This window comes from Periplaneta americana, chromosome 16 (assembly GCF_040183065.1).
Source record: "Periplaneta americana isolate PAMFEO1 chromosome 16, P.americana_PAMFEO1_priV1, whole genome shotgun sequence".
In the NCBI taxonomy this organism is placed as follows: Eukaryota; Metazoa; Arthropoda; class Insecta; order Blattodea; family Blattidae; genus Periplaneta; species Periplaneta americana.
In genome coordinates, this window is record NC_091132.1 from 142119696 (window position 1) to 142145288 (window position 25593).

The window sequence follows — 25593 nt, forward strand, 5'->3', positions numbered from 1 at the left end:
AATATGTATTAGCAAAAATAACTTTTTGATATTTTGCTACAATAAATAAGTCAAAGACTGAACAATCAAGACTTCACATTTTGTATTATCACTAGAAATATATATGTTCGAAGATGAGTTGAAGAAACTCACGACTGTAGTTTCCATTCAGCGTCATATTTCGACCTTAACCTTCCTTTACATCATCCCCAGCTTCGAATGCATAAATAGAATTTCTCTTTTCCTTTCACCCTTTTGTAAATAGTCACGAAGTTTCCAATTTACAATACAAAAATGATGTTACAAATTGTATACATCACTCCAAACGTCATTTGAACGTGCTAAATAACACACTAGGTTTTCTTGTTGACTGATGTTAGCCCATAATTCACCAGTTTGTTCGACTAGGGACTCCCCTTTCCATTCTCACGTAGAGCTTAATAAAATACGGTGACAGAATTACCGCAAATGACACAGCCACGTTGCTGACTAACTCAATAAATTGTTATGTAACTTGGTAGAGCAAACCGACAACATGCAGCTAGAAAGACATATCGCTATTTTTATTAACTTATCTGTATTGTATTTCTGTTTATACAGGATCAAGGAGTATTATAACATAAATTTTTCTGTTTTAAAATTACTTTGAAATATTGCTGTTTTAAGTACCCCTTTATAGCCTAAATGTAATTAAATTTCATGATGAAAATTGGTTGTAGCAACTACCAGGTTTTTCATAGATATGCCGGGAGTTATTATAGCTCGTTTGTCGCTTATTTTAGCAAGAATGAGACAGTATGCTATTCGTAGGGCAGTATTTTTTGTGAAATAAAGTGGTTGATTTCGGTCTTAAACCAGCCAATATTTATTTCGGTGGGTATTTCGTGAAATAAGTTTCCACTTAAATGTATTATACTTACTTACAAATGGCTTTTAAAGAACTCAGATGTTCGTTCCTGCCATCACATAAGCCTGCCATCGGTCCCTATCCTGAGAAAGATTAATACAGCTCTTAGCATCATATCTCATCTCCCTCAAATCCATTTTATTATTATCCTCCCATCTACTTCTCGGCCTTTCCAAAAGTATTTTTCCCTCAGGTCTTGCAACTATAGTAAAGGCAGAAGAAATAGGCGGGTTTTTGGACTTGTGCGGAAACTACTCACTCCACACTTTCTCTAGCGGTTTGTGACCTGAACAAAGAGACCTTCCTGTTGCTGCGTTCGAATGCTAGTTTTTGACAGTTGCTCGTCTGTGATACTACTGTGTTATAGCTTGTTCGAAAAAATATATCATAATAACTAATAAACAGTATTTTTTAAATACTAATCATCCAAGTAATCGCTATCATGTCTCAGTCGAGCCCTGATATAAGAAGTCATACTAAAGGCGTTATTTATCAAGTTTGTTGTTTCTTGAAAGAACTTAAAGTTTGTGACGACATTAAAAGTGTCGTATCATCTACGCAGAAGCCACTGCCTAGGTGTGTAGTGTTTCTCTACGATCGGTTAAGAGAACCTGTGTAGAAGGATTTTTTTAGTCATACTTACTGTATTGTGTTGTTTTGTTAAGCTAAGCCATTCTTAAGTGTGTTTCCAATACATAAGTATTTTTTTATTACGAAACTCGTTCATGTTACAATAACGTGTGCATTTTCTACATGTAGTAAAAATATATTAATTTTTTGCACTTTAATTTTTAATTTCTTCATGATTCACAAAGTTTATAACTATATAAACATTATTTAGTAGTTACTATTTTAATACAATATTCTGAAAACACATAAAAACAAAATACTAATTGTGTGTAATGCTGAATATTTGATTCCTCGTATTAGGTTTACATTAGGCTTACATGATAATAATTATTACATTTGTGAAATGACTAACTTGCGAAATATTATAAATGATAATATCATCTAAAGTCTGATTAGTGTAATAATGTTACTATTCAGCGATGTATGCAATGGCGGGGGAAAGATAACTGGCCACAATAACTCAGTATGTCCTGGCTTAGTTACCTCATTAGTAATGCCTTATTGTTGTTACTTATGAGTTTCAGACCTGTGTTCGGAGAGTTGACTAAACAAAACAACAATATTCAGTAAGTCAGGTATTTGTAATTACTAGAAATCACGTTATTAGTTCTTTTAAGTTTTCCTATAGTGCAAAACGTGTGACTGGAGGAGTAAGTTATTTGGGGCAGGACCATACACCAAGCAGGTTCGGAAAGGTAGTGTAGGAGTCGGGGTAGTGAATGAGGGGTTCGCCATACCCGCCTATTTCTTCTGCCCCTAGTATAACAGCACATATGCATTTCTGGATTCACGCATACATGGTACATGCCCTGTCCATCTCAAACGTCTGGATTTAATGTTCCTATGGTAGGTGAAGAATAAAATGCTGCATTTTTGTCCATTCTCCCGTAACTTCATCCCTCTTAACACCAAATATTTTCTTAAGTACTTTATTCTAGAACACTCTTACATTAAATGTATTATACTGTATTATGTTTAACCCTTTCTGACCTAAATTTATGGGTGCATAAGGTCATAGACACATCATTGACACACAAAAAAAAGAAAAGAAGAAGCAATCCTCTTCCTAATAATAGCTGGCCAAGAAACTGGCGGGTGCTGCACTCTATCAAAATAACTTCTGAGAGTACCAAATGGAATCATCAGGCAAATCATATAAATTTATCAGAGATTACAGAAATGTTAGTGATTCCAAATGGACTCATTCAAGCGGAAAGGGTTAATAAATTTTTTTTGTTCTGTTTACACATATTATGACAACATCGTCAGAACATAAACTAAACATGGTTTTCACATCGTTCACACAAAGATTTGTACGACAGTCAGTGAGTATTTACGCCGAAAAGCCCCTCTCAATGTCCACATTAGACTTATGTAGGGAACCTCATCTACAAACAATTCACATCAAACTCATTGTGGTTCGTTACTATACCTGGTAAGGTTTATCTTGTCTCAGTAGCAATAAAACCAAATCCCTTCAAATTAGGGTGGAGATTATAGGAGGGTTGTAAATTTTCAGGATTCCTTTCAAAACCTTGTTATTTTACAGGCTACCGGAACTCAGTTTCTTGAAAGACAAGTTCAGTGACGGAACTACACAGTACGAAGAGAGATATTTTGTTATTTTCATTTTGCGCTACAGAATGTATCGACTAGTCCTTTCCGCCACTGGATGAATGGATGGCATCGCCCCACTCCCCCGTCGCCATAACAACACAGACGAAGTAAGACGTATCTCCTTTCTCTCTCTTTTCACAGTGTGACAAGATACATCACACAGGCTTTAGTCCCCCACCCCCGAACCTCTTCGCCTCAAAATACAGGCTCTGATGCATAACATACTGCAGCAAAGATTGAAGAAAATTGTATATTACATGCAGTCGACTACAGAAATATATATTTTTTTCGTTAGCCATAGAGATAGTAAGAGTGAGTATAGACAATATCCATAGCAAAAGTACAGAAATATTGGCATTATCAAGCGATTCACAAATTATCTGAAACAAAAGTCCCAGACATGTTTCTTTAACAATTCTGAATAAAATTTTGATACAGTTTCGTAGTATTTGGGATAGAGAGGATATATTTCGTGGTCATTGACACTTTTCGCAAAATTATCCAAATTTCGCGTTATTTCGCGAGTTAGTTTTGCTTAAATATGGTATTTAGCATATCTACTAGGCCAAATGTAGGAAAGAAATTGTGAAAAATTTGGGACGTATTTATACTACCGAAAAATACGGTCCCTAGTTTTTCGTGTCCAACGTTGACATTATGCAGGAACTTATTACCAGGCTTCGAGACTTGGGACCCGATACAATAAGTTTACTGTGCTTGCTGACTCGCTGCAGGTAGTGAAAGGTAGAGATGTGTTGAGGTAACAACGTTGCTATTTAGAATAGAGTACGGTAGTATGGGGAAACGCACACGTAAGGACATTCTGAAAGTAAATATATATTAAACAATGACAATGTCAGAATAATGTGAAAAGCATTTATTCTCCTGTCTTTTATAAGCATTTTTGTGTTTAATTATATACAGTGTTAATGGTGGAAATAAACATGTAGCAATTTTAATTTCTTCATTTATCCTGTTGGTCGTCTTTAGAAAGTGCAGGTACAGTACCGAATTGCAATGTACTACAAAATACATTTTCAGTGTCTCAAACGTAAATCATTTTCAGTTGTCTACCAAACACAGTTTGTACTGTGAAAACATGCTCTCTACGTCGCATGATTTTATACGCACGAAACGAAAAAACCTAACATCATTGCAGTTTCTAACAGACAGTCCTTTATTCTCGGGTGACTCTATGTCCACTAATTTGCTGTTTATATTACACAATGCTCCATATCCGTTATTTTTTACATAAAATTGATTTCCATTTCTGTTTTACACGTTCAGTAACCTGGAGTAACGGTCAGCGCGTCTGGCCGCGAAACCAGGTGGCCCGGGTTCGAATCCCGGTCGAGGCAAGTTACCTGGTTGAGGTTTTTTCCGGGGTTTTCCCTCAACCCAATACGAGCAAATGCTGGGTAACTTTCGGTGCTGGACTCCGGACTCATTTCACCGGCATTATCATCTTCATATCATTCAGACGCTAAATAACCTAGATGTTGATACAGCGTCGTAAAATAACCCAGTAAAAAAAAACGTTCAGTAACCGGTGTACTTGGTGTCTCATTAATTCTCTGCGTCATTTCCTCAACTAATTTGAGGGCTTCCGGCATCTCTTGCTCTGATTTTTCTAACCGTGTAATAGTTTCAGCACAGTTTGAAAATAGGTTTGTATGAAAACCAAGTTATTCATCAGAACATTCAAATCCAGAGCGTTTTCCTTTGCGTATTTGTTGTCATTCATTCTACAGTACCCCCACTATACTACGCGTTACCACTATACTCAGTACGCCGTTATGCGGATTTCCCACTGAACTGCTCTATCGGGTTCGAAGTCTCGAAGCCTTCTTATTACTAAATTTAGTCTGAATTTTTGTCTGTAACAATAAAGCATTTTGTAGGTATATAAAGGAAATTGAGCTTTAGGAATGTGACCATGAATAATATGACAAACCTTTAATAAAAAGAGAGTTTTTTTGTTTTGTTTATTTTTATTTTTTTTTTTCTGTTCCTCGAAAGGGCAGTGAGAAAGTAGACCTATGTGTAATTTAATAGTATCCATTTCTTTTTATAAATGAGGCATTATAACATTCTTTCAAACACTTTGGATTTACTCTGCATTAAATATTTTGCAAGTCATCTAGTAACTTTTTCTTCCAGTGGTACATAGGTCCTTCTATCATTTGACAGTCTGCGCACATTACATTACAGATATCGCGTATTCCAATGGCTTGAATATCGGTTACTGTATTACCTTCACTGTAATGGACCATTAAGGATGTTTTCTTCCCTACCATATATTACCTTATCTGTGTTACGTGAAAACATAGACGTCTGTTTGGTATATAGGCCCTTTTCGTAGGCCTGCATGCCTTGTGTTCATAACAGCATAGCCGATATCTGCTTATTGGTCCAAAGGGAGCATTTCCTTTCCAGAGTGAGCAGTTGTTTTTAAGCACACACAAAAAAGAAAACAGCTCCTACTAGATTCTAGTCTCTTGATTATTATAGTTGGAGCCTTTTATGAATTGGAATGCACACATTGCATTAGACGTTTTATTACTGTATTTGGATTTTGAAGGGGATGTACAAGAATTGTTTTACCGTGGCATCACTTTGATGCATTTATTAGACTGTTAAATTCTTGAAGTGTACAGGGAGTGATACACTCTATTTTTCCCCTTTTTCTTGCTTTTTAACATCACATGTAAGAGTTTTCGCATGATTCTTACTGTAATGAATAAAGTCTGGTGTAACTCATTATATGAGGATTTGTTTCCTTACTTGAATTGGCTGTAAATGATTTGATTTTTCTTAATAATTCCTGAAAGAAACTGGACTATAATCAGGATGCCATTGTCGTTAATTATAATATGATAGTGAACTTGTATAATTATTTAGAGTGATTTATCAAAGATGTTGGAAAAAATAAACTGATAGGACCTCAAAAGTGTTTATTGACTGTTACTATGAAACTATAATGATCTTTTTTGCAGTAAGAACAAAATTAATACATTTACAATAACTTCTATGAGGAATTGGAACATACTTTTGATCAGTTATTAGATATAACATGAACAATTTTGGGGGGCTTTCAATGCTAAAGTAGAACGCGAGGATATTTTTAAACCGACTATTGGAAAAGAGAGTCTACAGGTAACTAGTAATGTTAATGGAATTAAGTTAGTCAGCTTTAGCACATGAAAAAATTTAATTGTCAAAAGTACAACTGCACTAGCTTCCACGTTTCCATTTTGTTTGGAAGCTCTACGCTGTCTGAACAAGGCATATCACTGTCCTTGCTGGTGATACAAGAGACGTCACTGTTGGTCGTATGTGTACCCCATCTCTCTGGAAACGTGTTCAATTACTGGTGGTACACTGTTCTATACATCTCCCGAGGTTGGAGTCGTTCGGGCCATTCTTTCTGAGTGTTGCACTTTTCACAAACAGTAGCGTAATTCACATGTTAACCTTCTTTATTTTCATTCTCTTTAACCATGGTTTTCGTCTTATTTGCGTTCATCTTCATTTCATACTGTTCACAGCTGTCATTTAGCTCCAATTGCATATCCCTTGCTATCATCTCTTCTGCTAACAATGCCATATCATCGGCAACTTTTATGCATTTTATTCTTCTTTCTCCTACTATCAACCCCCCCCCCATGCTCTGAGAGCAATTTTTAATTAAGTCCTCCAAATAGATGTTGAACAGAGTAGATGATAAAGGGTATCCTTGTCGTATCCCTCTCCCTATTCAACTTCCCTATAACATTTCTTATATCCTTACTTTTAACACGTTTCATATAACGATTATTTAATAGCATCCTTTCTTTTCAATATATACAAAGTCTCGTCAGGATTCCTATAAGTTTATTCTAATCTACTATGTCAAAAGCCTTTCGAGATCCACAAATACTACATATACTTTATTATTTTCGTGTGGATTTATTAGTACTATGTATGAGTTCTGACGCCCCTTTCATTATTAGCACAAGGTATGAATTCTGATGTTCATTTCGTTTTTTACGGGAATGCGACTTTTGCGAGGTAAAATTGATGAGAAAATGTAACAGTTTTAGTGTAACTCGAAATTCAAGGAGTCTCCGCTAGATGTTGCATTCACCAAAACATAGGTGTGCTGTCATCTGTCGACTGTTGGGTAGCTTACTTGCGAGTGAAAATGCGACAAGCAACTAGCGTTATCTGCATAACCGGATAATGCTAAGGAAGATTTGACGTTATAGACAACTCTATGTAATAAAGAGGGAATGATCTAAAAATGCAAGAGTTTAGTATTTATTTGCAAGAAGCTTTATAATTTTATATTAATCATTTATGTTTTATTTACAAATGGCATTCTAAATCTTATCCTCAATAACCAACTATGAAGTAGGGTCCTACAATAACAATAATTAACAGTCAAAATCCATATCTCCAATAACAAAAAATAATAATGAAATACAAAACAATAAAATAAAGACGTATTCACATAATCATCGGAATTCTTTGAATCGCATGTTCTTTTCACATTGGAAAGATGGCGCTGAATAACTGTAGAAGTGGTGCGTGTTGTAGAAACTGAATGTTTTGAGGAAGTTACACACCAGTAATAGGATTGCGAGATCTTTAACATGTTTGACTGTTACGGAAATAAAACAATTTTATTCTGATGGTGATGTCATTCCAGTTTGCTTCATATTGTCTTCTTGACACCGCTATAAATTACTATTTTAATTAAATTACAGTCCTTTATGTCTTAATCAATGGTGAAGAATGATATACGGTAAAGACTTTTTTATTAAATATTAATTATAACTTTTCCTACAATCATACAGTTCTTTTAGTTTGTAAATCGATATGCATTAACACAATTTACATTGAGAGTTGTATTTGCGTTTCAAGCTTGGTTTTATCTTTATTTCTTGTTCTAATAAATTAGAGTAGATTACGTTTAATTGCCCTATGGGCTCCGTTGCATAATATAATTATACTAAAACGAAGTGTACGTTCGTTTTTTTTAAATTACTAGTTTAAATCGTGCCATTTGCAAATTAACTCATAAATGATTCACCGTGGTATCATGTCAATTGCAAAGATAGTGTTATGATAAAATATCTGACAGCTTTGTTAAAGCACCTTGGGCTATACGATTACAAATGCAATACATTAATTTATATGTAACTTTCACAGTTTTGAACGTGGACCAAGTGTTTTATTTTCTTACAGTGTGTTAGTAGACATAGAAAAATTCTATGTGTCCAAACTGTTGTACAGGGACGGCTGGAGTTTTTTCTAAGTCAAAGAATGCCACATTGCGCATGCTCCTGGGTCAAAATCCTGGTTCATGTCATGAAGAAATATTCGTTTCTCTTTGCTGTTTAAATGTTACATATCTATGCTGAGGTGAAATTAAAACTTGGGGGGGGGGGTTACTATTTAGAATACATATACAAATATACACACATAAATGCTGTAGTTTTTGAGAAAAAATAAATCTGAAATATGCTGAAGAGCCAGGAAACCATGTTACGACAACATACTGTACTGTATAAGACTTCAAGGCACGCGAAGTGTTCGAGTGGTTAAAACGTATGTGTCTAAAGTACCGGATCGACGGATCGAATCCTGATACGATCAGTTATGTTTTATATTTTTAAACATATAAAAATATAGGCCTACACCCGTGTCATATGGCTTCATATTAATTGGAGTTTCTGAATGTTATGGTTAGACTTCGTTGAATTACCACACGCAGCATGCAATAAGGTTGCCGATGTACGGTAGTATAGAGGAGGTGGGCGACCGCCCGGTCGCGTAGTATAAGCAGTTCATGTTAAGAGTTGTGACTGGTCCAAATAGACAGAGCAGCTACAGCTAATGTATACCTATGTAAGCACTTGTTTTTGCATTACTGTAGTTTGAATAGTCAAAGCTTAACATTTGTTCAGCGCAGACAAGAATTCAATCAAACATACTACAATGAGAATGTTGCTGTTCCAAATAAATGCTCCTGGAATACCCTTACCCCCGCACCCAGTCTTGACCCGTTGGGGAACGTGGTTGGATGCTGTTAATTATTATGCAGAATATTACAGCAAGATAATGGAGGTAATTGATGCATTGAATAGCACAGACAGTTCCGCTGTTGCAGCTATAAAATCATTGCCTTCTGAACAGCTATTGGAAGATATTCTGTTCATTGATTCTAATTTAAAAATCGTGTCCAAAAGCATCATTCTGTTAGAATCGTCTAAACTACAACTCTCAGAAGCGCTTAATATAGTGGATAAAATATCACATACCGTTATCCAAAATAACAATTCACTAATTTCAGAAAAAGTGAAATGTAAGTTGGGAACATTATTGCTAAAAATTCTGCCTATTCACAACCTTCGTATTATAAATGATGTACTATAAGGTCACGACAAGACGTCTGAAGTTGGTGTACTAAAAAGTAGTAACTTTCCATTCTTCAAATATGCACGTTACATCGTGTGATGTTGAACGTACATTTCCCAATATAAAAACTGTTTAAGTGACCATCGGAGGAGATTACTTTGCAGTCGCTCAAAATGTACGTACCTCTTCACTGCAATGCAGATATTCAAGAATGATGTGAGTATCTTCCATTAAATTTTAAGAGTTAATATATCTCACTATAAAATAATTGTGTATTTACATGTTTAGACATTTCCTCTTCAAAAATCATTCATTATTTTTCTTCAATGGAGGATACAGGTTTTATTGTAACCGCAGTATACTGCTCACTGTTTACATCAGAGGCATACTCAATCCTTTCCACGCCCCCTTCTCATACAGTCTATACTGCGTGCGCAGTAAACCTTGCGATTCTCGTGGCAATTCCACGAAGTCTAGTTATGGTATATTAATATTATTTACAGTATTTATCTTTCCACTATACTTCTCATTAATTCTATACCGGTACATCAATTAACTCATTCCAAAGACGTTGTAATAATCTTTCACATTATAGAGTAAGCATGTGTAATTCGGTAATTTTAATTAATGCTTGGAAGAAACAGTCGTTAAATAAATTTAAATATTGAAAAGTTATAGTCCCGTCGCTCTTATTTCCGGCAGCCAATCACGTTGCAAGTCAGCTACATTTAAACGTGTGCGTCTTGTGATTTGCTGATGATGACGTTATGCGTTTCCTAAGGCTCGATAAATACTTAATATAATCGCCCGCCATTTTGGCTCTTTCGTTGGTGTTCGCAGAAAGCACACGAGAACGTTATTTGCCGCTCAGTTATTTGCTGAATTACAGTGCGTTTGATTTATTATCATAGGAGCTACGACATGATAATGTTTAACGTTGTGGCAAATAGATTCCTCATCTGGTAGCTCGGCAACGAAAGAACAAAAATGGCGAACGATACTACCTACCTAGATTTTATAGAGCCTTGACTTCCTAAGACTTAAGCAAAGAGGAGGAGTCATGCCGGGAATAACAGCGTCGCGACTATAGTAGGCAGAGCGACATCAACAGGCGAGCATGAGCAGAAGGCTGGATTACACTACATTCACTAGGATATCATGTGGGAAGCGGTGTCAGTAACCGTTCACTTGTCCATTGAATAATATGTGTCAAATTAAACCATTTTATTCTTGAAAATATTACGCTACGTTATGAATAATTGCCCTAGCATCGCTTTTCAATGGTCTGCCAGCAACACTGGACTTATTATTATTATTATTATTATTATTATTATTATTATTATTATTATTATTCTTACATCTTAATTGAGATTTAATTACAGTTAAGAAAGTATTAAGTATATAAAAAGAGACAAAACATTTTCAGAACTTAGGTTTCAAAAGGAGACGAAAGGAAATTTAAAACAAATGAAAGGAAATTAGTTATTAAAAAAATTAAGATCAAGACGTTCGAGGAAAATAGGCAATTGAAAATACTAAACAGATACGGAGATTGATATGGGGCAACCAAATGGAAAACCGTTTAAACTTGTAATTTATGGATACTCAGAATCACAAAATACAGTACTGTGTAAAACGTACTTGATGCGAGACATTCTGTCACGGAGCATCTCTAGAACACCACAGCTGATCCCCACAACTACACCTAATGCTTTTTGTCGAGACACTCCTCCACTCTTCCTACAGAGCTGCGCACGAGATCGGATGAGTCTTCTTGTGAATTATAGGGAAATGGGTTAGCCTTTGCTTTTAACTCGGTAGACACATGCCCGACCTTCCCTTCTACTCCTACCCCCTCCACAGAAACATTGTTCCCATACTGCACATCGCGAGTGTCTTGACAAATGCATGAGCTGTACGTTCTGCTCAGTACCGATAAGTGGTTTGTAGCGCAGGTTCTTTTCTCTCTTGTAGGCCTATAGGCTATCTATAGTAACACCTATAAAATTGTATAGGGTAAATTAGGGTCTGTTGGACAGTCGGGCATGTTGGACACTTTGTAATTTAACGTGTTACCTCGCCACTTGTGGGAACTGCATTCTGCTAGAAGTCAATGACGGAAGTAACCCCACTCGTGGCTACTTCCGCCATTGACTTCTAGCAGAATGTGGTGCCCACAAATGGCGAGGTAACACGTTAAAGTAGAAAGTGTCCAACATGCCCGACTGTCCAACAGACCCTAATTTACCCAAATATTTCAAGTAGGCTACTTACAATAAATGACATATTAACATCTCAACAGAGATCACTGCAGCTATGACCTTATGGTTGTCAGCATTCTTAACAAATATATGTAGTAAATTAAAAAGCCTTACTTGTAAATAAGTAGTAACTGCTAAACTTCTGAATGCCTTTAACGTACCTTAGTATGGCCGCTGATCAAATACAGTATATAACAGTGTTGTTTGTTAAGCTACATTAAAGTTGATATATTAGAGTTATATGAACAGTAATAAATACAATAAAATTATTAAAGAAATTAGTAATAGACATGTTTCGGAGATGCTTCTTCATCTTCAGTGACTATTTACCACGACGGATGGTTCAGGTGATCGAACCGCGTTGTTGCTTGGCTTAAAGGAGTGTTGTTTGTACTGTTCTATTTTCCAAATAAAACGCCAGTTTATCTTATGAAAATATATAGTTTAATTTCTTTTCATATGAGATATATTACACATGGACTTTGGAATATATTGAAGTCAAAAAATAAAATATAAACTTTTGAATACATTAAACAAAACAAAATAAACAAAGCATGTCCCATTTCTATGTAACAGTCTTGTTTGTATACTTTGATTATTTACACTTTTCAAAACAATATCTTGTAGCATAACCTTTCGACTTTATTACTGCTTGGCATCTCCTTCTCATTCATTTTACCAAGTTGTTACACTGTTCTGGTTTGATTTTAGGCCATTTTTCTCTCACTACACGTTTGAAATCCTTTATGGTTGTACACTTCTGCTTTCTCAAACTCCTTTTAAAACTTTCCAACAAATGTTCTACGGAGTTTAAGTCTGGTGATTGAGGAGGTGTTCACAGTTGCTGGGATATGTTCCATATGAGCCAGTCCTTATTAATTTAAGCAGTATGTTTACTGTCATTGTCATGTTGGAACATGTACACAAGTGGCATCCCCATTTTTTGTGCACTTTGCCTAACATTTGACCTTAAAATGCTATTGTATACATACTTATCCATAATCCCATCTTTGAATTCATTATTCCCCACACCATTTGCAGACATACTGTACATCTCCACAATAGTATGCATCTACTCCCCGTGTTTCACTGTAGGTAATGTGTTGTTTCTGTCGTTCTGTGTTGAGCTTTTTTCATATCCTATGAATGCCATCGGAACTATAAAGATTTATCTTCGTCTCATCTGACCAAATCACCCTGTTCCAAAATTCCTTATCCTCATCGAGCTTGATTTGTCTCACTAATGTACGTCCCTTTCGTGGTTTTCTACCAAGGTAACCATTTTTCCACAACACACGCCGAATAGTTTGATTACTGATCTTCGGGTTTGAAGACTCTTCAACCATGACTCGAATTTGTGGTATACTTATTTTTTAATTTTTGGCAACTTGATTAACTAAGAATACCTCGTCACGTGCATTTAGCAATTTTTGCTTATGCAAATCAAGATTTTCAGGTATAACTCCCTGTAAAGTTGATTTGAATAATTTCGAGGGAAAAATTGTTCCGGAGCCGGGTATCGAACCCGGGACCTTTGGTTTAACGTACCAACGCTCTACCACTGAGCTACTCGGGAACTCTAACCGACACCGATCCAATTTTTTCCTCTATATCCACAGACCTCAACATTTTTCCCTCGAAATTATTCAAATCAACTTTACAGGGAGTTATACCTGAAAATCTTGATTTGCATAATACACGTCACTGTTCGTTAACAGAAAACCACAATTTAAGTCACACGGAGTTAGTGTGCACTCGAAGTTGGTTGCTTGACGGTTGTCAGCCCACTTTGAGGTCTGTGGATATAGAGGGAAAAATTGGATCGGTGTCGGTTAGAGTTCCCGAGTAGCTCAGTGGTAGAGCGTTGGTACGTTAAACCAAAGGTCCCGGGTTCGATACCCGGCTCCGGAACAATTTTTCCCTCGAAATTATTCAATTTTTGCTTAGTTTTTCTTGCTAAGTTATTCCAAGTCCCATGATTTCGAAATCTTTCTTCAATGTATTGTACTGTAGAATGTGTTTTATGCACTACTTTACCTATTTTTCTATAGGAATACCCTTCCAGACCCAGGCGAAAAATAACATTCTTTAACTGAGCTCCTTACGACGCTCCATCGTACACAATTCTGAATGACAAACAGCACGTGACCTCCACTAAAGACAACCCTGTGCGCACAGGCTACATGAATTTCACGGAATGTGTAGTTTTAAATTTTTATGTAAGTAACAGTGTATGTAAATTAATTTTATTCATGTCACTGTGTTCGTGTTTAACTCATGAAACATAATGAATTTAGTTTTATTGGCATCCAGTATTTTGAATTTTAAGATCATTTTAAAGGTTAGTTTAATAATATGTGAGGTGTACAAACAGCACTGTTATATATTGTATATGTGTGATCAGGGGTATAGTTCAGTATGAGCAATGTTAGTGGGGCGGAGACCATCTAATCCATAGTCAGCCTTATGCCCTATACTGAGTACCATATCTTGATCATGATTGAATTCAAGATAGAGTAATCAGACCATCATTATCAGTAATTGTTGATTGGTAAACAATAATCTTGACTAACCCCTTCATGAAGAATTCCAGGAAAAGATGAAGCCAAGAGAATGGCACCTCCCTGCAAATCCATTTTCCGGGAATTTCTCGTCTATTTACCACCGAACCCTGATCTCCGATAAGAAGATCACCTTCTTATTGCAGATTAATATGTGGTCGTAGACGCACAATATGTGATACTACATAAGTAGCATGTTTTAGTAGATTATTTAACGGCAATGTATCAACTACTAGATTATTAAGCGTCGTGGGAATTGGTATTAGGGAGATGATGAAGAGGGTTCTCCATGTAATTACCTGGCATTCATCTTACAGTTAGGAAAATCGCAGAAAAGCCCAAATAATAAGCCCAACTGCGACTCTACCTCACGCCCGAGCACGCAAACGCAGCTGTCGCCTTAAAATAAGTGTTGAAAGTGATTATTGCTACTAGTGTGACTTTAACAACCTTTAAGTGAAGAAGTACAGTGATGTAGAGAAAATTGATGAGTTTTAAAAGTTGTAAGCGCAGTTCCCGGAATTAGGATTCATTCATAAGTTTGTTTATCCTCACTTTTTCCTTTTCTTCTCACAAAAACCTCGAATGGAATTAATTTTTATCATCTCGTGGGGTGCGGCGACTTGTGACGGGGGTGGATTTGCTTGCTTTTTTCACTCTGGACTTAATCTCATTCGAGCTTTGTCAGTTTTATTAGGTACATACAAGATGTCTTTCTTGGAAGTAACAAAACTACATTTTTTGCAGGCTCCTATTATTTTCACGTAACTGTACTTGGCATCGGAAAGAGTTGTTATGTACCCCTCCCAAAAAGGCTCGATTTTCTTGGGCATTGCTACTGTGATACACCGTGCACTCTGATTATGAAATCACTCACTACTGGCCGCAATTCGGCTGTCGGCGTGATTCCTGAAGCACATGACGTTATTCAAATTCGTTATCAGAGATCGGAAACAACCCTTTGTAAAACATAATTTTACGTTTGTCACTTTCGCTTACAAACATGTTTCTTTGTTCTAAAATATAAGTGGCGTTATTACCTTCACTGCGGGTAATAGCGCCAGTATGCGTCATACTTTTATTTACTTGTTTTGTTGTAAAACCTTGCCACAATTACAACTTTTGAAATGTACATTCCTTAGGAAAGGTTACAAATTATATCAATATACTCGTATAAAAGTTCAATATTGTCCATATTTCTGGTCAATTGTAACTCATTTTTTTAATTGATTGCGTTAATACCTTCACTTACCCTGTAAATTATTGCTTTTCAGTCACAAGTTGATGATATGACAATTCTCATCTCAGATGTAATCTGACTGTTCACTCTGTCAGATTAATCTGAGTGTGACGTAAGCTTGGTTATTGATTGGACGTTTTTCTTGCTACTGAGTTTTCACACATTGAGATGTAGGTACTCATCAGTTTGGGAGTGTTACTGAAATTCAATAGAAGACATACGTGAGCAGTTAATCAGTTGAAGTACCGCGTCATTCTAAAATGCCGGTGAACTGTGTGAAGTGACTACAATGCCTTTTGTAAACAAAAGCAAATGCTTAAGCAGAAGTACGAAATCTCCAATGCTGTGAACTGTAAATTGCAAAATAAGTTGTCGAATAGAACTTTCAGTGTTTAGAAAATCAATTGTATTTAGAACATCAAGGATTGGCGTTGTTTTGGAAGAAAACGTGCTTAAAATATAATGATAGAGATCTCAAAAATAATTATTAGGGGCGGATGTTGATGACCTAAAATTCTACTTAAAATGATCATTAAAACGCCCTTAAACTAATAGAAAAATGACATAAAAATTAAAAGGAAATGACATTTAAATATTATTCACCGTACTCGCACCACAACTTCTTAAAAATTAGTCACCTTGTTTCAATGACTGCCCTGGAAATCTCGGAGAGAGGAGACAACTTCCTGAAATTTGGCTAGGATAAAGGAAAAGAACATGCAACAAAATGAAGGTTTTAAGGGAAAACTATAGATTTTAATGAGGTTTACAATGTGTTTCAATCAGGGGTGGCCCATGCCAATGCCTTCATTCTCAGACTTCTCCTCCTTCCGCGCTTCACTTTTGTTACCAGATCTTCCAGATGAGGGAGTGTGAATGACAAAACAAATTGTGGCGCAGCGTGCATTCTTGCAATCTTTGTGTTAAAAATACTGTCTACTACAGTAGACATCCCTTCCGAACCATGTTGAGGACACAACGTCCTGAACAGGACATGGTAAAGTTTCCCCCCTTCCAAACATAAATTATAAAGACACCCTCGTAACAACAAAAGAACAGTAGCGGTCAAAGTCCTCACTTAAATAAGCTGCAGTCAAGCATTTTATATTACTGCCGTTGTGTGAAGTGAAGCTTTCAGTGGAATAAGGGATGGACTTTAGAGTCTGTTCCAAACTATAAAACTGAAACTTCACTGTTATTTACTTATTCAATAGGTAATTACTACTGACCTGTTTGGTTAGAAAATGATTTAACGAACCTGTCAGTAGAGAAGAAAGTAAAATGCATTCCAAATGATCCAAAATTTCTTCAAAATATTAAACATGACCAAAAATGCCTAAAAAAATAAAAATGACCTATTAGTTCAAAAACGTGAAAAATGCAAAACATGCAATATAATAAATTACTTTTTTACGTTGATATTAACATAGAAAGGATTTATATATTAAAAGGCATCGTCCTAATGTGAAAAATAAGATGACTTTTCATCAACATCCGTCCCCTATTAATCATATATCTGTATAAATCATAATAATGGTCAAATGGACTGATCGAGTTTTGGGACCACAGTCTTCAGTTATCTTGCTTTAAATATCTGAAGCTGTTGTCGGATATAAGGCCAGGAGAGCTGCTGGAATATTTGATTGTCTAAAGCAGCGTCCGTCAGTACGAAACGCAATGACGTCAGTGCAAGCATTTACTTAGCGGGCAACAGGGACAGTGCAGGAAGCTATCAGTACTGTAGCGGTGGGGATGCAATTGCAGTTATGAAAATAAGTAAATTTCATCACAGATGTAATTCATCTGACTACAATGTACATAGTTTCCCGAGTTGATGTACTACCCAGATCATAGTGTGTAACATTTGACGATTAGTATGCAAGTAAGGGGCAAAAAATCCCGTAAAATACCATTGTAGGAGATCAGTAAATATTTTCAGTAATGGTTAATTAATTCATTTGAGTCTGTTTCATTTTAAGTATTACGTTAATATCATTTAATGAAAGAAGGAGTACAATTCACTGTAATAGGGTTCAGTATTTACAATAGAGAGATGGGCTTTCAGTTGTCATGTTGTAAAATACAGTATTCGGATTTATTCAGCTTTCATTTCATCTCTACCCTATCAACAATTGGTTCCATACACGTAAATATCAGTTTTAGACATTCACGTTACTTTAAGTTTACTTTGATTAATATGAGAAAGAATTGCCATAAAAAAGGAACTGCCACAACTTGTCGCAAGAGTATGTGGTTTGAGAAGTCTGTCACTGATAGCTCCGTTGCTAATTTCTCACTAGAATAATTCCCTGATATGCATCGAGTGTCATGGCATCAGTTTCAGACGTGTTTCTTACGAAAACGTTCGTCCATCACTGGTTATAGTGAACGATACAAGAGTCGTGTTATATGAAGCTAATTGCAGAACAGTTAGAAATTCCTAATTTCGTCGATACTAAATCTACTTTATTAAACTTTTATGGAGTTATATGGGAAACGTTGACATTCCTTGTAGGCGTAAAACCAGATTCCCTAGATTACTAGTATTTATTATTTATACTCGTATTTTTTATTTGTATGACATGACGGAGTAAATGTATACTTACTTGCTATTAATATTCTGCATTATTTAATTCATTTTGTCTTAATTATAAATGAATAGAATATCATCTCACAATTATTCTGGAGAAAACGTCTAAATAACAATACTTTAGGGCGAAAAGAACTGGCCAACATACCCTATTATCTCCTGGCTTAGTTGCCTTATAAGTGATGCCTTGTTATCATCAGGCTTCGAGACTTCGGACCCAATAAAGCAGTTCAGTGGGAAATGCGCATAACGGCGTATTGAGTATAGTGGTAAACCGTACATTGGGTGCGGGTACTGTAGAATGAATGCCAACAAATACGCAAAGGAAAACGCTCTGGATTGAAGGTTCTGATGAATAATTTGGTTTTCATACAAACCTATTTTCAAACTGTGTCTGAAACTATTACACTGTTAGAAAAGTCAGAGCAAGAGATGCCGTAAGCCCTGAAATTAGTTGAGAAAATTACACAGAGAATTAATGAAACACCAAGTACACTGGTTACTGAACGTGTAAAACAGAAATGGAAATCAATTTTCTGTAAAAATAACGGATACGGAACATTGTGTAATATAAACAGCAAATTAGTGGACATAGAGTCACCCGAGAATAAAGGATTGTCTCTTAGAGATTGCAATGATGTTAGGTTTCTTCGTTTTGCTCCTATTACGTCATGAGACGTAGAGCGCAGCTTTTCACAGTACAAACTGTGTTTGGCAGATAGTGAAAAATATTTACGTTTGAAACACTGAAAATGTATCTTGTAGTACATTGCAATTCGGTACTGTAACTGCATTTCCTAAAGACGACCAATAGGATAAATGAAGAAATTAAAATTGCTACATGTTTATTTCCACCATTAACACTGTGTATAATTAAACAAAAATGCTTATAAAACAGGAGAATAAATACTTTTCACATTATTTTGACATTGTCATTTTGTAATGTGTATTTACTTTCAGAATGTCCATATGTGTGCGTTTCCCCATACTACCGTACCCTATTCTTAATAGCAACGTTGTTACCTCAACACATCTCTACCTTTCACTATCTGCAGCGAGTCAACAACCTATATATAGTACATGCAACAGTAAACTTATTGTATCGGGTCCCAAGTCTCGAAGCCTGGTTATCATTTGTGAGGTTCAGATCTGTCTTCGGACAGTTGACTAAAAATACAAACAATACTTGCCTACCATTACCGCGCAGGCAGATCGTTCTTCTATGAACTAACGCATAGAATTAATGGATCGTAAATCACTTGCTGTGAAAATCTAGATGTTGATATTAATTGTTATATGTATTCACTACACAAACAAGATGACAAATACCCTTCTCGTTTATTTCGATCTTGCTGAGAGTGGCACCCTGTGGTCTATCTCGCTTCACGTCATTTCCAATTTATCTGCATTGTTTCTGAATCGCTCTTTCCTCGAGCCTGGTAGTCTAAGGACAAGCGTTGCCATTCAATTGTCCTCCATTCTTTGAATATGCTCTCAATTACTGTATCATCTGTTCTTTGTACAACAATGTTTGAGTGAGTGGATCAAGCACTGGATTAATTGCATCTTCGTCCAGTCCTCTTCTCCCATTATATTTGTATTCTCTGAAACATACTTAGTTTCTCCTCTATTTTTCTGAAAAATTTTTAAGATAAATTAATGGCAGTATAAATCAAAATGGGGAATAGGAACTACAGTTACCTGAGACTCTTGTTCATGCTATAGGTCAGAGGTCTCCAAAAAGCGTATCGTCATTCGTGCTCTCGATGCTGCCCGCCGAACACAGGGTGCTGTAAGGCTAGAGAAGGGGAAGAGACTCGTACCTCAACAGATGGAAGCGATCAGTGGGGGATTGCGGCAACGGTCTGCTTATGTTTACAAATAACAACATCAAAAGAATAAGAAATATACGTTTGTATATTATTTTGACATACTATGAAGCTGGCGCCCCATCTGTTGCTATTGACACAAGTCATTGCAAATTCAACCTCTTCTGTTCTATGTGGTTTCGACTTCTGATTCAATTACATTTACAGTCTTGAAATTCCTTCTCTGAACTGTAATTGGAAACAATTTAATTTTCTTAAACTTTGACTTTGTTTTGGACACAGTATTTTAGTAACGTCCTGTATGCACGAATTTACAAATGATGCTTATGTAAAGGGCTTCATTGATTTTCCAATATTCCAAGCTAAAATATAGCTAGCAAAAAGCTTTTTTGTTTAAGACTGAGGACACGTGTGTGATTTGTGTTTGTATTTTCTTGTTTCATATTTATCAAAATATTCATAGGGCTACGCATTTCACCTAAAATTAAACGAAAAACTGTATGTTTGTCATGCGGAACTGAGTGTAAACGTATTGTAATGTACTGATTATTATGTATAACTAACAGTCATACAGATAACACCAAAATAAATTATTTTCACATGTCCAACATGCCTCTAATTGTATGATATTCTTTGTGAAGAGTCGAGTATTGTCGTCGCATGTTGAATTTTAACACACTCTTAAGAATTTTCGAACAAATTAAGCATTTCACATTCTTCCCACTAACTCAAAAAAAATTCTCTTCCTATTCATCCTTGAATGTACTACGTCCATGATTAGAAGACACTGTGAAAAGGTGGAACACGCCGACCAACACAATGATAATGGCAGTCCGCCACTGCTCTTCGTTTGCGCATAAACATTAAGTACAGTACAGGTGGGGATGGGTGAGGCGGAGCGCGCTCATTACGTACTGGCTTCGGTTCCGTTCAGGGGCATACTCGCGAGTACGCTTTTGGAGACGTCTGCTCTTGTTCATGCTATAGGTTTTCGGATTTATTGAATCGTCTATCGTTAGCTTAATTCCAAAACTCGTAACTAGCTCAGATGTCCGTTTTCACTTGAAAGTACAGGGACATCATTTTATTTTTACTTCAATTTTTATTGTACCTGAGTTTTTTAATGTACTTCCCCCCCACTCCTTCTAGTAGCAACATTCCACATACAACCAAAGCCGCAAAGTCGTCTTATGGTCAAAATGAACAGTACAGAATGAGTGAGTATAGTATGTTTAAGAAATATGATCACATTTTTCAGTGAAGAAAGAACATTCATTCAATATTGAATCATATTTTCGCACGGTATTGTGCGTCCGTTTAGTTAAGTCGCATCCCGGTTTCCCCCACCCGTTTCTGCTGGCCCCTTTGTAAAGGCTAATGACTGAGCTATCTTAGCTCTTTTGTGAAAACATTTGCTGTTAGGAATTGGACTTCTACCTAATATTATACATATATTTTAAATAATTTAAATAAAAGGACATCGTTAAGTAAGGAATTGTCACGTGATTTTCCCTCCTACATAACCATATGGACGGACAGTAGATAGCATATCTGAGTAAATTTATCATTGCGGATTGGGCGGAAGTGAAGATTGAATTGACAGTACGTAACGTACACTGTTATAGAGTAGGTACAGAATTATTTCAACGGGCGTAGGATTATGGCTCCCCCATGTCGCTTGATTTGAGAGCTTTGCATTATTTCTTTGAGATTACTGTGAAACAGTTGTGTTTGCTAAACATCCTACAACTAGAAGAATTAAATAATTACATTCAAGAAACCATACATTCAATTTCAGAAGATATCATTGAAAACGTTTTTAATAATATGGACAAAAGAGTTGAAGCCTGAATCGAAATGAACGACCACCATTTTCAATAATTTGTTTAAATATTCATATTTTGATTATTTTTTTAATTTAAATGCACTGTAAATATTGTATGCTAATGTGCTGTAGACAGTATAGTAAACATTGCATAATAAATACGTCCGATTGGATAGTTCAGTTAGTGAGTAAAAGTACTTGCTGTTAATACAGTACTGTATTTTTATTTAAAAAACCCGACGAAAATGATCAAACTCAAAATCGTAATATTTCCTAGTTTACGTAAAAGGATGCACAACTTTTCTTCCCTTCTATACCTAGTGAAGTTATTTGTATTGTATTTTACACTAGTGTCGTCAAACTTCGGTCGTGGAAGGGGGAAACAAACAGTGTTTCCGGTTTTCAATCGTTATTCCAAAGGTATAGTCAGGTTAATATTGAAAATGTAAATAAAAATAAAATGATGTCCCTGTATATACACAGAGAGAGAAGTTAATTGGTTTCGTAATAACCCAGTATTGGCATTAGTATTCTAAACTAAGCTTTAAAAACACACAAAAGGTGAAAATCGACATCCGAGCCAGTTACAAGGTTTTGGAATTAAAGTAACGCTATGTGAACTCCAAATTGCAATTGGTCACTTGTTGATTTCTAAATCTAAGCGTTTAGAACCAAATACAAAATAATAGTGACATGCCACGGCACACTTTCTGATTATCACTTAGCAATACATAATATTTCATGTAATGAATTAAATAATTATTGTAATTGCCCACATCTAACCTTCCACGCAAGTGAAATATTTAGGAATCATTATAGATGAGCATTTACGTTGGGATAGGTGTTAACTATTGAAGAAATTTATAAATATAGTTTATGCTCGACCATGCCGAAATGTACTAATTATATACCTGGTAGCTATCCTTTAATGCATGTCATTAAAGTACACCTACTCATTAAAGTACAGGTCTTCAGCCAATGATAACTCAGCTTACATGTGTTCAGCCAATGACAAGTCAACTTTGTACCGTTATAAAACCGCAAGTATCGATTATTCTCGGATATACAATCGAAAGAGAATTAGCGAAAAGTCACGGAGGCTGGAAATTCAATACTATCGCAGAAGGTTATTTTCTGTTACTATGATAATTAGCGTTAATTGTAAATAATATTCAAATAAATTCAATTTGTCATCTCTTTTTCAATGTCGAATTCAATAATCAAGGTTATAATATTATAATATTATCAAATTTAACGGGATTACACAAGGTCAATGACATTATTGTTCCTCGGAAAAAATCAATACTTTCGCGTCTGCGCACATCTCGCAATTCACGACCTAGAACAATGTCACTTCCGATCTTGTCAGATAAAAATAAAATGTATACATCTGAATACCGGTAATTTCAAGTTAGAAATATGGTCGAGCATAAAAAGTCGTACGAAACTCGCCTATAATGGTAATTAGGAAGCTCGTATGAAAATGATGAAACTCGCTTGCGCTCGTTTCATAAACATCCATACTCGCTTTCTTAATTACTATCATTATAGGCTCGTTGCATAATGTACTATTACTAACTTACTACCACAGAAATCAAATAAAACATAAATCTAATCGACATAAATATCGTACTCGAAGACAAAAGTCTACATTCCCATTAATTGAGCCTAATTGTCATACAAGTGCAGCTCTTAAACATGGTGCTAGTTTCGGCCCAAGACTTTATAATAAAACTACAAACCATTTTCCAAATTTGAAATATTTTAAAATGAAGTTTTTAAAAAAGAAATTTATAAAATTATTCATGATATATAATATTAACAAATGTATGTATTTTTTTACCCTTTATTTCTGTCGACTATATTCATGTTTTTATTGAATATCACTGGCTTCTGTCTGATTGTCAGTTTATATTAAATGTGGTTTTTGTCTCTTTTTCTCTTTCTTCTTTTTGTTCTTCTGCGTTATTTATTGGTTTGAATTACTGTATTTAGTACGCTGTCCTTGTAAATTTTGTTATATTATTTGCTAAGACCACACCGTACGCAAGCCTGGCTCTTACGGTAGTGGCTAGAAACATTTTTGTTTTATAATTTTAATTTGTACTCGCTAGCTAGGTAGTTAAATAAAATAAAGTAAATCATGCACATCAGTTAGGTTAAAAGTTCAAAAGCTCACATATGAAGAGTCCATTGCAAGAATGATGGATGTCATTTGGAATAGATTTTGCAGGAGAAGCGATTGAAAGTTTGAAATGCTTAGCGCTCAAAGCTTAACTGTGATTTTCCGATCATTACTGGACAATGACTATCAGTGTTAATGCCATATAACTCTCTATGTACATTCTATATGTCTTAAGCTATGCATTGACAGTCATGGTTCATTTTCGACAAGAAAGTGACATCCATCATTCTTGCAGTGGACTCTTCATATGCTACTTGTATCTGTCTTAAGAGTTTTCATTTAACATACTGTATCGGTATCTATTTTTTTTTAGGTTCCATCTCTCAAAATAGCTGATTGGATTCATATCGTCTGCTAGCAGAGAAAAGGCTCCATGACTATGTATGAGTAAGTACAAAATAACATCCTAAATATGTAGGGCGCAGTGGCGGTATATTTTTCTTTCGGATCACTGAAGAAATAGTTTTAATATTAAGTAATATTAATACATAACCATGGGATGTACTGAAAGAGTGACTAAAATATACGAATCTTACTGTTTGTTGAACAGTGTTGCACCTATTGAAAATGGCTCTTAAAGAACACACACATGTCTGAATATTATCATGGCCTCAGGAAGTAAGCTACACAAACATGAAAACGTTGACACAACATATCTAGTTAAATTAAATAAAATTCAACTGACTTTTACGTGTCTTTGTTTCATGTCAGTAACATGTTTCACAATTACCACTACCACTATGAGATGGACCAGGATTGTTGGATTCGCCTCGAAGTTCTGTTGTCAATCCGTCTTGTTTATTTTTTGTGACGAACCGACTTTGTCTCTTAAGCACTGAACTTACAAGAGTGCTTATCTTGGACTGTGTAGGCCGGGCTTGGAGAACTGGGCGACAATTGTGGCGTTGCGTCACTCATCGCATACGTGGCTCACCCCTTCCTTCCATCGCCGCGTCATTGACTTTGTAGGGGAGGGGCTTTGTATTCAGTATCTATCTTATGTGATTCCGTACAGGCCAGAGATACTTCTTTCAACGCCGGTGGACTGTGGACGGGAAACCAACGCTTTCCCGATGCTTTCCACCTCTCTCTCGCCAGTTCTGCATCCCTGGTGTAGGCTTTCGTTGCGATCACTCCGGCGAATTTAAAGGGAAACTGGGTTGAAATCACATACAGATTGGATATCTCGCGTGTTGCCCAACTTAGTAGATTATCTGTACACGTAAAAGTTTACTGTATTTGTTGTTTTATAATGAGTTATAGAACGGCTGTGGAAATAAAAGTAGGGTATTTTTAAGTACACTCTACTGTCCGTCCGAGTGGTTATGTCGCACCTCGGATTCCCCCAGCCGTTTCTCCTGCCATCTGTAAAGGTTTGTGGCTGAACTGCCTTAACTATTTCGTGATAACATTTACTGTTTGAAAGTAAACTTTTACGTAATATTATACAACTGCTTTAAAAATTGAAGAAAAGGGCTCCGTTATTTATTCCTGACAACTCAGCGATGCGAAAGAGGCGAAGTAATAGGAGAAGTGGGGAGAGTTCTGGAGTAGAGATAAGGGCGAG

The 25593-nt window shown here is 35.9% G+C and overlaps 1 protein-coding gene across 5 annotated transcripts in view; it reads left to right on the forward strand.

Annotated features, from left to right (window-relative positions):
- Positions 1-25593, forward strand: part of Tpst (tyrosylprotein sulfotransferase) — a 1264187-nt gene that overhangs the window by 794837 nt on the left and 443757 nt on the right. For all 5 annotated transcript variants that reach the window (XM_069813113.1, XM_069813114.1, XM_069813112.1 and 2 more), the window contains one exon: positions 24340-24413. The gene's annotated coding sequence lies outside the window, so the exon portion shown is untranslated. The remainder of the gene's footprint in view (positions 1-24339; positions 24414-25593) is intronic.